Source organism: Miscanthus floridulus, chromosome 10, assembly GCF_019320115.1.
Source record: "Miscanthus floridulus cultivar M001 chromosome 10, ASM1932011v1, whole genome shotgun sequence".
NCBI classification, from domain to species: domain Eukaryota; kingdom Viridiplantae; phylum Streptophyta; class Magnoliopsida; order Poales; family Poaceae; genus Miscanthus; species Miscanthus floridulus.
In genome coordinates this window covers 9,915,608-9,932,026 of record NC_089589.1, presented here as the reverse complement: position 1 = coordinate 9,932,026, position 16,419 = coordinate 9,915,608, and the positions used below count along the sequence as shown (strand labels likewise).

Here is a 16,419-nt window from a genome sequence, read left to right as displayed (position 1 = left end):
GCATCAATGCATGGAACGATTTTGTTTTTGTTTAGCACGCCGTCCGTGCTTTTTGCCCATCAGTTAGTTTGAAAGATGGAACATACGTGTCTCTGTCTGACCGTCGTTAGACGTGAAGACGTGAATTGGTGTACCTACATCGCATATATATATATGCATTTGCAGCCACTGATGCTGGTGGCATTATTAGTAGCCTTATAGCAATAACAACATCGACCATCTATCTAGGCCACCGAAAGAGAGTGGAGGAATTAATTAAGAGAGTTGAGGCAATGTGCACCTATCAATGTTGGAAGAACAACGTGCCGTCAGCGGTGCTCGTGTGGTCGCAGCTCATCTTCGGGCTTGAATTAACTAAGAGACTTGAGGCAATGCGCACCTAATGAAGTATTTGAGGGGTCTCCTTGTGTCGACATGTACCCACAATTTCTAATAATCTATCATCACTTTGCAAAGCTCATTGCACCCATAATTGCATGGTCATCAATACACCAAAACCCACTTAGGGGCCTAGATGCTCTTTCAATGAATCTTTTAGTGTGATCTTGATTAGTTCTAGGGTCCAAACGCACAAGTTGGCGAAGTAGTTATTGCTAGGATAAGGTTCTTGCTTAAATTTTTTAGAGCCCCAATTCAGCCCCACCCTCTTGGTACCGTTTGATCCTTTCAATGTCCTTATCATTGAAATTTTCCGTGATCTCAGCTTTAGGAGCAACGCTTGCCAAAGATGTACCCCTCAAACAGGGCACCACACATCACAGTAAGATTCTGCACTACCCATATATACTTCTGTTTCTATCTCATGAGCTTCTCAAAATGATGACACTAGATACTGGGTTTGAGGAGGTGGTGGATGAACTAGTTGACATCATCGTACCCGAGCTCTTTGTGACTCTGATTACCATGAAATGTGAATCAGAGGGCAGTACGGGTGGAAGGTACAAGATCATGTGGTTGTGTGTTAGTTTGAATGAGGAACAACCCCACATGTGATGTGTACATAGGGAGGAGAACAACATGGTGGCTTACAAGCAAAGATTACAATAACCAGAAGATATACTTCCAAAACTAACTAGCCAAGCTAGTCACAAGTAGTACTCTACCAATGATATACCCAACCAAATACATCATACCATACATTTGTATCTGTAATAATAACACAACATAGCTTCAGTATTAACCCATCATAATAGAAGTAATATGCACACATTGTTCATGCAAAGGAAAAAATGACGAGGCACCATACATTGACATGTGCACCAATAAACCAAGGGTCATCCTTGATCCCCATATGGAGACTATTTAAATTTTAACACATCATTACAATGTAACAATTTCTAAATAGAATGACAATTTACAATATAATAATTTCAAAACAACACCACTACCTGCTACAAGGATCTGTCACGAGTATCACAAGGGTGGACCTCTCTGATCCATTGATAGTTGCTCTGTCTTCCACTAATTACCCTACCACATCCTCAGTTTGCTTGTGTCAATATTTCAAGTCTGATAAACAATAAAATGATGCTTTTGTCCAGAATAAAATCCTTATTGCTCTGTTTGCCACCAACTACCCTACCCCATTGCTCAGCTTGCTTGTATCAATATTTCAAGTGTGATAAACAATATGTGTTTCATTGAGTACAGTGTGCCTAAGATAAGTAGTAGATTAACAAGCACATTAAATTCTTCATGTTGATCAATCTTCATTTGCAACAACCATGTTTGTACCTCCAATTAACGTGCCATTTACTTGGATGTAATCCTCCTCAGACTCATCCGTCATGTCACTTGGACTCGAAGCATACTCCCTTGCCGTATGTATGCTTTCGAGTGTCATCTCTAGTTGCCTCATCGTTGGGCGATCCGTGCTAATAAATTTCACACACATCTTTGCCAACAAAGCAACATCAACCACCTCTCCACCTCCCTCCCTAACAACTTGTTGGTCCAATATATGATATAAGTTACCTTCTGAAAGTTGAGTGACAAAATGATATACAAGACCATGACCTTGGGGAGATCTAAATGAATTAGGCTTCTTTCTAGTAAGCAATTCAATCAAAATAACACCAAAACTATAGACATCACTTTTCTCAGTAAGGTGCCCTGTGCTATGGTACATAGGGTCTAGGTACCCGAATGTTCCTTGCACTATTGTGTCTAGGCCAGTTTGATCAACCGGAACATATCTTGAAGCTCCAAAGTCTGACAACTTTACGGTTAAACTATCATCCAAAAGTATGTTAGAAGACTTGACGTCCCTATGGATTATTGGTGTCGAAACAAGTGAGTGAAGACATGTGAGAGCCTTGGAAATTTCAACAGCAATCCTCAATCTGCCTCTCCATGATAGTGACACTAAAGCTTCAACGTGAATATGATTGTGTAGGGTTCCATTAGAAATGAACTCATAAACAAGTAGAGGAACTTCAGTCTCAAGGCAACACCCGAGAAGCTTCACAATGTTTATGTGGTTTATTTGAGAAAGAATAGCAACCTCGTTTATGAAATCATCGATTTCTCTTTGTATCACTATCTTGGACTTCTTAATTGCGACAACATGTAGATTTGATAACATCCCCTTGTAAATTGTTCCATGCCCTCCGCCACCGAGCTCACGAGCTTTATCGAAGTTGTTGGTGGCTTTCTCTAGTTCTTCCAAAGTAACAATCATTCTTTCTGCTATGTCGGCCCTTTGAGATACCAATTGTTGTAGAAGTTGCCCACGGTTTTGCTTGAAGAATCTTTGTCTCATCCTTTTCTTCCTTTGTGCCTTGATTTTATGGAATATAAATGTATTGCTGAAAGCTCTAGTTTGGTTTTAGTGAATTGATGAAACCCTAAGTGCTAACCTAGTTTATCAAAGTGATCATGAGCTAGGTAGCACATTCCAAGTGGTGAAGCAAATGAAGATCATGACATGATGATGGTGATGCCATGGTGATGATCAAGTGCTTGGACTTGAAAAGAAGAAAGAGAAAAATGAAAGGGCTCAAGGCAAAGGTATAAGTGGTAGGAGCCATTTCATTTCGGTGATCAAGACACTTAGCGAGTGTGATCACATTTAGGTTCGATAGCCGTACTATTAAGAGGGGTGAAACTTGTATCGAAATACGGTTATCAAAGTGTCACTAGATGCTCTAACTCATTGCATATGCATTTAGGATCTAGTGGAGTGCTAACACCCTTGAAAACATTTGTGAAAATATGCTAACACATGTGCACAAGGTGATACACTTGGTGGTTGGCACATTTGAGCAAGGGTAAAGAAGATAGAGTTGAAAAGGAGTTAGTCCCGCTGGTCACGGAGTGACCGGACACGTCCGGTATGGCGACCGAACGCGTCCGGTATTAACGACCGGACTCTGGCTTAGTGGAGCGATCGGACGCTGAAGTGTTATTGTTCAGCGTCTGGTCAAAGTGATGTAACTCGGTACTGAATTGCAGAGAGAGACCGGACGCGTCCGGTGTGAATCAGCGAGTCTCGGGTTTCAGCGCTATAATTGATCGGACTCTGGGAGCGTCCAGTCCAGTGTGACTGGACGCGTCCGGTCGGCCCATAGCTGCTCTAGGAGCTCTTTGGACTCGACCGGATGCTGAGTCTCCTATGTCCGGTCCGGTGTGACCGGATGTGTCCGGTCAGCCCAGTGCGGCTCTGGAGCTCTCTGGACTCGACCGGAGGCTGAGTCTCCTGCATCCGGTCGTCCACACCGGACGCGTCCGGTCACAGGTGAGTGTGGTCCTCATGGCAGCAACGACTACTTCATTTTGAATTGGACACATGGCGGTCAGGTAGCGACCGAACGTGTCCGGTTGCCACACCAGACGCGTCCGGTATACACGACCGGTGTGTCCGGTGCACACGACCTGCGCGTTCGGTCGACACGTAGTCAGCCCAATAATCGAGCCAACGACTCTATTGTTTGGGGGTGTCTAGAAATACCATTTGGTCGGCTCTAGCTCACTCCCTTGGCCATTTACATTAACATAGCAACCTTGTGAGCTTAGCCAAAACCCTTCCACTCATCTCCATCATTGATTCAACATCTTTATGAGATTGGGAGTGAATTCAAGTGCATTGCTTGAGTGTTTACATCTAGAGGCACTTGGTGTTCGTGTTTTGCTGTGGGATTCGCTTGTTACTCTTGGTGGTTGCTGCCACCTAGACGGCTTGGAGCAGCGAGGATCGTCGAGCGGAGGTTGGTGATTATCTCCGGCTCCGATCGTGGTGATTGTGAGGGGTTCTTGACCTTTTTTCGGTGGAGAGCCAAAATGTACTCTAGTAAATTGCTCGTGGCTTGTGTGATCCTCATCTTATGTTGGTTGTGCGGCACCTTATTGAGGGTTTGGCGTGTGATGCCAATTAGCGTGTGAACCTTCAAGTGAGTGAATCGCCACAATGAGGACTAGCTTGCCAGCAAGCAAGTGAACCTCGGTAAAAAATCATTGTGTCATCATTTGATTCCGAGGTGATTGTTCTTCATTAGTTTTCATTCTTGTGATTGATTGGTTCATTCTTCGACTAGGCGGTATAACCATCTTGCTCACTCTCTCTTTACATTACCGCAAACTAGTTGTCAAGCTCTTTAGTGTAGCTAGTCATGAGAGCTTGTTAGTTTGGTTAATGTGGCTCTTTAGTTAGCCTTTGAGAGCACACTAACTTAGTGTAGAGACATAGCCATTGTGTGGATAGAGACTATATAAACTAGAATTGTGGTAGATGGATTGCATTTTAGTAGGCTAGCGCAACACTTGCTTCGCCTCATATTTGTCTAACCGGTTTGCTAAGTGTTGTTGTAGAAAATTTTAATAGGCTATTCACCCCTCTAGCCATTAGGATATTTCAAGTGGTATCGGAGCCGTGGTCACCGTCATTTGAGGCTTAACAACCTTCGGTGTAAAAATGGCTCAAATCAACAACACCAAGAAGCCACCCCAATTTGATGGCTCAAACTATCCCTATTGGAAGGCTAAAATGACAGCTTATATCAAGTCGATCAATAGGAAGGTTTGGAAGGTGGTGGAGATCAAGATTGAGATTGATGATGAAGAGGCTCCCACCGCCGTCAAAGAAATGCTTCTCCAAAATAATGACATTGCTCTTAGTGCCATCCATGATGTTTTGGATGAAAGAACATCAGGTTAGGAATCATTTCGCGGCCATGAAGGATCTTGACCTTGATATTCAGGTTAAAGTTATACACCAGTTAGTAACACAAAAAAGTTCGTCAACAGGTTCATCAGGTATACAATGTTACCATAACATACATATCTTTGTCTTAAAAGTAGTAAAAAAAATACAGAAAAAAGTCATGTGAGTAACACGTCATGCTAACTATCAAATTAAAACCGCTAAACAAGCCATGTATTGAACATGTCACGTTATGACTATATAATATGACTTTGTATTATACATGTTTCAAGACGAATTGGCTAGCTTTATCAATCGTGGCTAGTGGAATACATGTACATGACACATTATCAATTGTGACCTACTCTAACGTTTCCTAATAACAATTGCAGGGCCAAAACACCTTACATGCCCAATTAAAAAAAATCACGTTATCAGATCTAGAAGGAAAAATAATCTAAAACTTCCCTTATTTGTTCTATTTTATAAATTAACAATTAAATAGATATTATATTTCATCTATTATCTTTAAGAAGGTAATACGTGATCATAACCACTTAAGGGTCTATTTGAATCCCATGGTCTAAATTTTAGTTGGAACCAAAACTTTAGACCACTATACCTCACTTATGTGGTCTAAAGTTTTTGTGAGGTTGGCTAAACTTTTAACATCGTTATCAGATCTAGAAGGAAAAATAATCTAAAACTTCCCTTATTTGTTCTATTTTATAAATTAACAATTAAATATATATTATATTTCATCTATTATCTTTAAGAAGGTAATACGTGATCATAACCACTTAAGGGTCTATTTGAATCCCATGGTCTAAATTTTAGTTGGAACCAAAACTTTAGACCACTATACCTCACTTATGTGGTCTAAAGTTTTTGTGAGGTTGGCTAAACTTTTAACATCGCTTTAGACCTTCTGTTTGGAGCCTCAAGAGCTAAAGTGATATGAAGTTTAGCCACCCACTAAACTTTAAACCATGTGATCCAAAAAGAGCCTAAATAAATGGATCAATCATGCCGGTGTCATAGCAAAAAAAAAAGCCTTCTCTAAAGTTGAACTGTGTTTGGAAACTCACAACGTCCATTATCAATTCAAGATCAACTAAGATTGACAAAGCCTGCTTGGCGTAGCCGACGATGAACGAGTCAATTGTCCTGCAAAAGGAAACCATTTTCACTATGCAACTGTGCATACTGCATACTGCCGATAGAGAGCTATTGGGATGTCTGCAACTGGTGAATTTGCTGTCTTTTTGGTTCACGTACGTACCTGATCCCTTCCATCCATCCAGGCAACGGCTCGTTCAGGATGCTGGTTATGATGCTAGGCCGGATGACGACGACTGGGAGATCTCCTCGAAGGTGCCCCAGCCGCATCTCCCCCATTGCTTTGGTGAACACATAGGTGTTTGGCCACCCAAACTCCCTTGCCCTTCAATTCATTGACAGAGACATGTCATGTGCTTGTGATTATTTGGACAGTATTAGTAGGTAGCAGCAAATTAAGATGCATAAACAGGACAAATGTACTTGTGTACTGTAGTAATGAGTTAGTTCTCACTGACCTCTTGAGGCCAAGCTCCTTCATGGTTCTTCTCTCAGCCTTTTCCGAAGAAGGGTTGGCTTTCGGTTCTCTATCTCCTGGTCTCTTTTATCAGATTTAGTTCAGATTCGATGTCCAGGTGTGTGCCTTGCCTCAGGGTTTCACCCAAATGGAATGGCTTCTCTAGCACTATCCCTTCTTGTTCACAGGCTACATAAGCTGCTCATGAAAATGTTATCATTTTATACATTCAGATTGCTAAGAATCCTTTTGCATTGGTTGTACTTACATTATACTCCCTCCATCCCTAAAATAAGTTCGTTCTAGCGTGATGGAGAGTTTTCACAAAACAGCTCGTTTTAGGTGGACAAGCATCAGATTAGATGAGTTTGCCCCTGTGGTCTCTTCGTTTCGAGCGCAGTCATTAACGTGACATTAACGCCGCAGCCGCTCGCGCCAGACAGGAAGATGCAGTATCCCAAACGTCGAGTAAAATGCACCAGTGGCCCCTAAACTTGGCAGGAGGTATCATCTCGGTCCACAAACTCTCAAAATGCCCATCTAGGTCCTTGAATTTGGCAGAGTGTGTCATCTAGGTCCCTGAACTTGGCAGGGGTGCCATCTAGGTCCCAAAACTCCCAAAATACACATCTAGATCATTTAACTTGGCAGAGTGTGTCATCTAGGTCCCTAAACTTAGCAGAGTGTGTCATCTAGGTCCCTACACATTTGTATTCCAAAAAAATGTAAATATTCCTCATTTAAACTGTTTAAACTTATCTCTGTGACTAGTAATATTATTATTAATGATATATAAAGGTTAGTTTTAATATGGCTAGTCATATTAATTTTATGTACTTTAATTATTTATATATTGGTGATATATTTTAACTCTCAAATTAAAGTATATATAAAAACTAACCTTTAAAGTACATAAAATTCATAAATAATTATATACTTTAAAATATATACTTTAATAGGTTAGTTTAAAAAGCCATTAAAATTTGAAATAGAAGTTATAAAGAGACAAAGGGAAATAAAGTGGAAACTAAATTTTAAATAAAATAGTGATAAAGATAAATAATAAAGAAACTAAACAAAAAGAAGAAAAATAGTTTATTAAACAAATAATAGGAAAAAATAAACAAAGTAAAAAAGAAAAATAAATTTGAAAACAAAAAAAGATAATAAAATAAATGAACTAAATTTTAAACAGAAACCGAGCCTAGCTCTATAAGACGAAATGAGGGCCAAGCTCGGGCCATCCATTGGGCCACGTCAACAAGAATTTCTCGGCCCGGTATTTTAAAATATATACTTTAAAATAATTACCAATATATAAATATATACTTTAAAATAATTACCAATATGTACTTTAAAGGTTAGTTTTTATATATACTTTAATATGAGAGTTAAAATATATCACCAATATATAAATAATTAAAGTGCATAACATTAATATGATTAGCCATATTAAAACTAACCTTTATATATTATTAATAATAATATTACTAGTCATAGAGATAAGTTTTAAATAGTTTAAATGAGGAATATTTTCTATTATATTAAAGTTGATATTATTTATATTACTAATTAGTCATAAATACAAGTTTTAGATGATTTTACAGGGCACTTTGTTATTTGCGAATATGGATAATGTCGGTATTGAAATTTTTTTGGAATAAGAATGTTTAGGGACCTAGATGACATACTCTGCTAAGTTTAGGGACATAGATGACACACTCTGCCAAGTTAAATGATCTAGATGTGTATTTTGGGAGTTTGAGGACCTAGATGACACCCCTATCAAGTTTAGGGACTTAGATGACATACTCTGCCAAGTTTAAAGACCTATATATGCATTTTAGAAGTGTGGAGACATAGATGATACGTCTGCCAAGTTTAGAGGCCGCTTGTGTATTTTACTCCCAATCGTCGCTCGCTGGGACGCGCCAACACGTAAATAGACGCGGGCGAGGCTACGTGTACGCGCCAACACGTCGCTGGGACTGGGTGCGCTGCATGCAAGACTTTGTACGCGTGCATGCATGCAAAACAGCAAAGCGCACACACACACACACAAAATCACAAAAAGCGCTGCATGCAAGCCTTTGTACGCGTCCATGCATGCAAAACAGCAAAATAAAAAAAACACACAAAATCACAAAAGCGCTGCATGCAAGCCTTTGTACGCGTCCATGCATGGAAAACAGCAAAAAAACACACACACACACACACACAAAATCACAAAAAAGAACGCAGTGCTCGCAGCAAAAAAAAAAAAAAAACCCACAAATTCACAAAAAAGAACGCAGTGCTCGCAGCAAAGCCTAACGGTCTGTTTAACGGGGGTAAACAGGAAAAAATAGACTCTAATTAATCACTCCTTGGCATACTAAATCATGTCCAAAACGAATTTATTTGTGGGATGGAGGGAGTACCCCTTGATTGAGCAAAATGGACGGTCCAGATTTGGCCACACAGGAACACAAGATTGTTGCTTCCTACCTGTTGAAACATGTAGCAGCATCTTGAGTTTACTGCACCTCTTTGCAAACTCGCATATGTGCTTGGCTCCCATGACATTTGTGTCGAAAGCCACATCATACCTGTAGTTTCGCCAAATAATTAACCAAATACTTCCACGATATGCCATCTGAAACAATTTGTTAACAGAAATAGGCTCTGACCTTTCGTAGAAATTTGTAGTGGCAGCTCCATTGACAATGATGTCTATTTCTTTACATACTTCTCTCAGTTTGGCAGGGGCTAGGCCCAAGTTCTCATACATGACGTCTCCTGGCAAAGGGCATATTTTTCCTTGATGAAACCTTCAAACTCATTGCCATGCTTTTCTTTCAAAATTTGAAAGATCTCCCTTCCTGTCACGGAGCCACTGTAGCACCACTGTAGCAGCGGAGCTTTTTTCACTCTCCACCTTTTTCCTCTCACTGTAGCGCGGTTACTGTTCACGGAGCCAGTGAAGCTCTACTTCCTGGTTCCTCCGGCTCCGGTTCTGACACGCTACAGCGTGAACAGTGTGGGAGCCGAAGCCTCTGGGAGCCCGGCCAAACAAGTCCTCAGATCATGAGTAACAGTGACGTTTTGAACATCACGCTCGAAATGTCTTTTCTGAGTAACAGTACAATACATGTTGTATTTTCATTGTCGTGACATTATTTCTTTTCTTGTTGCAACGCATGAACATTATCTACTCATATTGGAGACCTAAAATTTCCATCTCTATTTTTTTGTCCACCGTGTCCTAACTACTCAAGCATCTTCAACAGTATTATTACCAAAAACAAACTACCTAAATGTCTATTTGGATAGCCACCTATTTTTATACTACTCCCGGTCCCAAATAAATCAATTCCTAGAATCTGTGCCGGTCAAACTTTTTTTTAAGTTTGACTAACTTTATAGAAAAAATAACAACATCTATGAAGTAAAACGAACACCTTATGAAAAAAATTATTTGGTAAATCTAATGATACTAATTTCATACCATAAATCTTAACATTTTTTTTCTAGAAATTCAGTCAAAGTTTAAAAAGTTTGACTTAAGACAACTTTAGGAATCTATTTATTTAGAGACATGTACTTATTTTCTACCTGAAACCCCAACAACACTATCTAAAATAGACACCTAAATGCATTCTAGTAGTGAATGACATGTGGGGCCATGATATCATCCTCTCTCTTGTTCTCTACGGCGGCGAGGAGGAGATGGCCACCTTGCACGCGTGCCCGCGCTGTGGGAGCCCACCAGGCCCACGCTAGGGACGGCTGCTGTGCGCTTGTGCTAGGAGGCGTGGCCGCGCCTGATATGGCCACCGCCTCCCATGCGGGGGATGGTCGTGCGCCCGCACCAGAGGAGCCGTGCCAACGGGGAAGCCCGCATGAGGGAGGTTGCGCCACCGGGGAAGGCCGCGTCAGGAATGGCAGCGCCGACCGCTGGGGCAGGCCACGCCACCGGGGCAAGGCACCGTGCGGGCCAATGTTCGTTGGGGAAGGTTCGGCGAAGGAGGAGGCGCCGATGCATGCGGGGAAGAAGGCCTGCGGGTTGTGGTGGCGGGCGGTTCCGAGCGTGTGGGGAGCACTACTACACAAATGATTTTAGGATGCGGTGATCAAACATTAACGGAGGCAGGCACGGTCACATTTGCCCGCCTCGCAAAAATCTATTTACGGAGATGAGCATCTTAAGACAACCACCTCCAAAAATCCTATTTTCGGAGGCGGGCACACTATAAGGCCCACCTCCGAAAATATTGGCCCACTTTGGAGCCCAGGCATAGCCCATACTAAGCTCATATATAAGAGCAAACTTAGGGTTTTCTTCATTCCTCTCCCCACTCCAATCCAACTCCCACCCTCTCCCTGCCTCCAGCCGCACCCGACGCCACCTCCGCACCTGACGCTGCATCCGACGCCCACTTCCTTACTCGCCCTCCTCCTCTCTGTCTCCCTCACTCGCCCTCCTCTCTCTCTCTCTCCCTCACCCTCAGCAGCAAGTGGCGGCGGTGCGGAGGCCTCCACCATCCGCGGCGGCAGCGTGCGGGGTGGTCCGCACTAGCGGCGGCGGCGCTCATGGCGGCCACCACATGCCCTGGCGGCGCTCGTGGCGGCCACACCGCGTGCGGATCTGGCGGCTTGCGGGCGACGGCGGTCGAGATCCAACGAGCAAGCATCTCTTCCAGGTAACGGCGGTCCTCTCTTTCTCCATCTCTCCTAGCTCCTCTCACTCACTCTCTTTCTCCTAGGACGAACGACGGTCCGGCCAGCTGCAGCGGGTGCTGCTCAAGCCCCACCGGCGGTGGATCCAGCGGTAGCGAGCAAGTAGTGTCAATGGCGCTAGGATTTGCGAAGGATGTGGCTGTAGGGCTTGGATCCGGCGTGCAACGGCGATGGTGCCCGGATCCGGTCATCGGAGCTACAGATCTGGCCCATAGCGGCGAAAACGCACGCGGTGGCGGGCTAGCGGCGGCGCGGATGCGGAGCGCGGCGGCGAGCTCGATTGGGCTAGCTATGCCTTTTTATTTTTTAAATCGATTAACGGAGGCGGGCGCTCCCGCCTCTGTTAATCGATTAACCGAGGCGGGCATGGACAATGTCCGCCTTCATTAATTGTTTTTGCTCGCCGGATTTCTGTAGTAGTGGAGGAAAGAGACCGAAGGGAAAAAAATAGGTAGCCATCTATTGGCCCAACAGAAGTAGATAGTGGGAAGAGGATTTTGTTCGACCAACAAATTTGGATAGTCTAATATGTAGCCAGCTGGATTGTGTTTTTGTTCTCCACTATCCAAATTTAGTATATATAGTGTGTTCAGTTAGTCTGCGGGAGTTGCTCTTAGTTTGGAGTTGTAAAATTTTATTAGCATTGCACCACTCATATTCAGTGGTGAAGCTATAGTGTAATAGAGGGTAGTGCGACTATAAAGAAGCGACAAAAAAATTACAAAATAAATACTATTAGGATGGTCGAAAAATGTTACCATAGACAAAATACATCAATTGATTTCACATCTTGATCATCCTCACAATTCGATGGCCTAAAAAAGCAAACAAATGACATGATTAGTTTCAATTTTCCAACAAAAAAAAATCAAATTTAAAATAAATACACCTTTAATTTAATGTCACCATCAAATCTGTGCTCTTACATTTTCATGAAGCGGCTAATCACGGTCTCATTCGTGACTTTCATCATTTCTTCCTTCTCCAGATAATACATAAGGCAATAATTGCTCATAAATTGATCGTTGATGTGGTTGCGTAAATTTCTTTTCACAATCTCCATGCCTAAGAAAATCCTCTCAACTGCAACAATAGCAACTGACAATACTAATACAAGCTTCATTGTAACACCCGAAAATTTGCATATTTTGAAATAGAGCGAAAATAATTTAATTATTTATTTTGTACTCACAAAAACATAGGAAAATAATATTTTTTATTAAATTAAAATTCATCATAGGATGTAGCAACATTGTTTTGCATACACTATGATGCATTTGTACTGAGTGGTTTTGATCCAAATTCAAACGGATTCAAAATTGCTTTTGAAATGGATTTGAAAATAGATTCCAGAAAATAAAAAGAAAAAAAGGAAAACTTTTCCCCTCCCTCTCTTTTTGGCCCGCTAGCCCAGTTCCCTCCGTAGGCCCGCTCCCGCCTTCCACTTTCTCGCAGCCCGCTTCCTCAATCAATCAAAAGATCAGAAGACCCTCACGAACAAGAAGAGTGAATTTTCAGTCACTTTTGCAGGTATGCCTAACTACACACCATATAGTTGCAGTCAATTCAGAAGCCATCATCAGTCATTTACTTGCAGAAAATTCCACTGTCATTCCCTCCTTTTTGGTTGCATTGTTTGGCTGCATCGATATGATAAAAAACAAACCCTTTCTCCAAAGCAGTGTCAAAATAATTAGAGGGCTAATAAGTACTTGAAGGGATTATAAGACACTCACATTACTTGATTCACCCAACATGGTTGTGCCCTCAAAATCCCCTATATATATGGCCATGCTCCAAGAACTGATGTTTCGGAATAGAGACAAGGACAGCACAAAGATCCCAACAGAAGATGAAGGCACGCAAGAGATTAGACAAACGAAGGAACTTCAATCATGACTGAACAGCAGAGGGACTAAAGCAAAGATGACACCTTGAATTGAAACCAAGTAAAGATGACGACGACGAGGTGAGGATTGCCCAGACGGACTTGCCGACGATGTCACGCGGCGTCCACCCCTGAGGGACAACCAGTTAAAAATGTCTACTATATATATTGTTCTAGGAATCGACATCTGGACCTATGCATATGTACAGAATAGAGACCCCTTCCATCAAAAGAAAGGACGCAAATAGAGTGTAGAAATTTATCAAATTACAAGAGATGATGCAACTACTTGCTTAATAGTCAAGATATTAGCAACTGCAAACAACAAAGAAAATCAACAGACTAAGGAAAATCTATGTTGAAGTGTCAAACAAAATAATTTCAATCTTGCAATTAGTAACTAAATAATAGGAAAGGATGCAAATAGAGTGTAGAAATTTATCAAATTACAAGAGATGATGCAACTACTCGCCTGGCCAGAGACGCATTTCGTAGGACACATGAAAAGAAAAAACTATGATGGCACAGACATACTACGCATGGGACCTGGCATTACCAATCACCATAACTATAGCAAGCGATCAGCTGCTGATCCATTGAGTGGCAGACTGGCATCACTCTATGCTCTATTTAACAAAACCAATAATTAATCGACACAATTGTCAAAGCATGCATATATCTGATTATCACACACCAGATTAGAACTTGGACGGGGCGGTGATACTTGCCTGTCCAGTCCAGTCCAGATTACTCGCGGCAGAATGGAGCCATCATCGCCAGTTTTTTCCACCAATCAAAGCACGACAAGGCAAATCTTGCCGCTAGAGCAACAATCGCCGCTTGCGGGCTAATCAGATTAGGACCAAACGACTACTCGATTGGGAATACCAAAACCTAACCCGAGCCAGGTCATCCTAGAAAACCAACTCACCAGATTCCTTTTCTCGTTTCTCGAGGAAGTAATCCATCTCGGGCTTAGGCTTGGGCGACGCCTTGACCCGCTTTGCCCGCCCCCGAGTTGCAAGCTTCGTCGTCGCCGCCTTCGGCTTGGTCAAAGCACCGGCGGGTGCCTGCTCGCGAGTGCCTGCCACCGGTTGCCACGCCATTCCGCGTCCGTCGCCGAAGTAGGCCGCCGGAGCTGGAGAGGTTGCCGTCGCCGGGAACCAGGAGGCGGCGGAAGTTGCGGCGTTTTTTCCTTTCCGCGGTTGGTTGAGGGAAGAGAATGATGTTCCAGCAGGGGATAATTCACGGTACCTTGTAAAAGTACCTCTTCCTTGCTCCAATCCCTTCATGAGGCCGTCAAAGACGAATCCCGGTGACGCTGCTGTTCGCTGGCCAATCGCACATGTGCTTCTGCTTGTACGTGCTCACATACGTGCCCACCTCCTTCCACTCCTTCTCGTCCTCCTTCTGTAGCCCGTACCTGATGACCCTCTCCCCGCGGTCACCGCACACGAACAGGACCCACATCTCATCAATGCCATCCGCGAACGCGAGGTGCACCTGCTCGGGGCTGGCAGGGTCACCGACGGAGATGTCGGCTTAGATGGCGACGCGGTGCTTGCCGTGGGGGAGCGGGTTCCGGTCGTGGTCGATGTGGTGGTAGGAGAGTTCAACGGCGGAGCAGGGGGTGCCCTCCCCGGCGACGATGGGTGCGAGTTGCGTGGTGAAGCAGAGGGCGAGCTCGGGGGCCTGGGTTGGGGCGGCGGCGTGGATCGGGACCGGAGGGTTGAAGGGGGGAACGAAAAAGCAAGAGAAGGCACCGGCGTCTGCGCGCGTGGGTGGGGTGGAGCGGTGAAGTGGGGAGATCGAGGGTGGGAGATCCAAAGAATATCGGTCGTCGGATGTGGTTGATTAAGGAGAGAGAATGAGTGAGAGTTAATTTGGTGTCACTACTACAGAAACGATTATGCACAGCGTTGCACTTTTGCACTCCATGGCGGACGTCTATTTTGCTCGCTGCGGTAAATCCCACGATTTACTGCGGCGGGCATTTTTTATTTACCGTAGCGGTCACTTTTGCCCGCTACGGTAAATTGATTTACCGTGGCGGACGTCTTAAAATGCCCGCCACAGAAAATAGGCTATTTACCACGGCGGACGTTTTAAGATATCCGCCACGGTAAATCGATTTATCGTGGCGGGCACCATATAAGGCCCGCTTCTAGAAAAAGCAGGCCCAGCTCGCGGCCCAGCTCAGCCCGTCATATATATACACAAGCTAGGGTTTCTGTCACTCACACCCACCAGACGCCACCCCTCACTTCTCTCTCACATAGCCCCGGCCTCTCCCTCACAGCCCCGACTCCGCTCTCTCCCTCTATCTCCGGTGGCCAGGCGCGTGGGGGTGGCCGGATCCACGGCGGCACACCTCCCTCCTCTGTCTCCGGTGGCCAGGCGCGCGGGGGCGGCCGGATCCACGGCGGTGCGCCTCCCTCCTCTGTCTCCGGTGGCCAGGCGCGCGGGGGCGGCCGGATCTGCGGGATCCGCGGCGGCGCGCCTCCATCCTCTGTCTCCGGCGGCCAGGCGCGCGGGGGCGGTCGGATCCGCGGCGGCGCGCCTCCCTCCTCTGTCTCCGACGGCCAGGCGCGTGGGGGGCCGGATCCGCGGGATCCGCAGTGGCGCGCCTCCCTCCTCTATCTCTGGCGGCCAGGCTGAGGCCGAGGTAGTCTCCTCTCCACTCCGTCGTCACCACCTCTCCACTCCTCTCCCGACGCGACATCCACCGGCGGCGCTGGGGACATGGGGCGCGCGTCGGCTTCTGCGCGCGGGACCTAGCCCCCTTCCCCGCGCGGCGGCACGACATCCACCGGCGGCGCGCCCTGGTCTCCTCTCTCTCCCTCGTGCGGATCTGGCCCCCTTCTTCCTCCCTGGCTGGATCTGGTGGGAGGCGGCCTCCCCATCCCTCCCTGACGACGGCGGCGGGCGGTTCTAGGTGGAGGGCTGCCGGATCCTATAGGAGGGCGGCTGGATCCGACGGATCCCGGCCGGATCCGGTGAATGCCGCGACGGTGGCGCTGCCAATGTGAAAGTGCATTTGCCCCCTATGTGGGTTTTGGTGTATTGATGACATCCAAATTAGGGACTAATGTGATCTTA

General features: G+C 44.7%; 1 pseudogene; it reads right to left on the bottom strand.

Annotated features, from left to right (window-relative positions):
• Nucleotides 1-6,084: 6,084 nt before the first annotated feature.
• On the bottom strand, nt 6,085-14,612 carry LOC136487983 (alcohol-forming fatty acyl-CoA reductase-like; annotated as a pseudogene).
• Nucleotides 14,613-16,419: the final 1,807 nt, after the last annotated feature.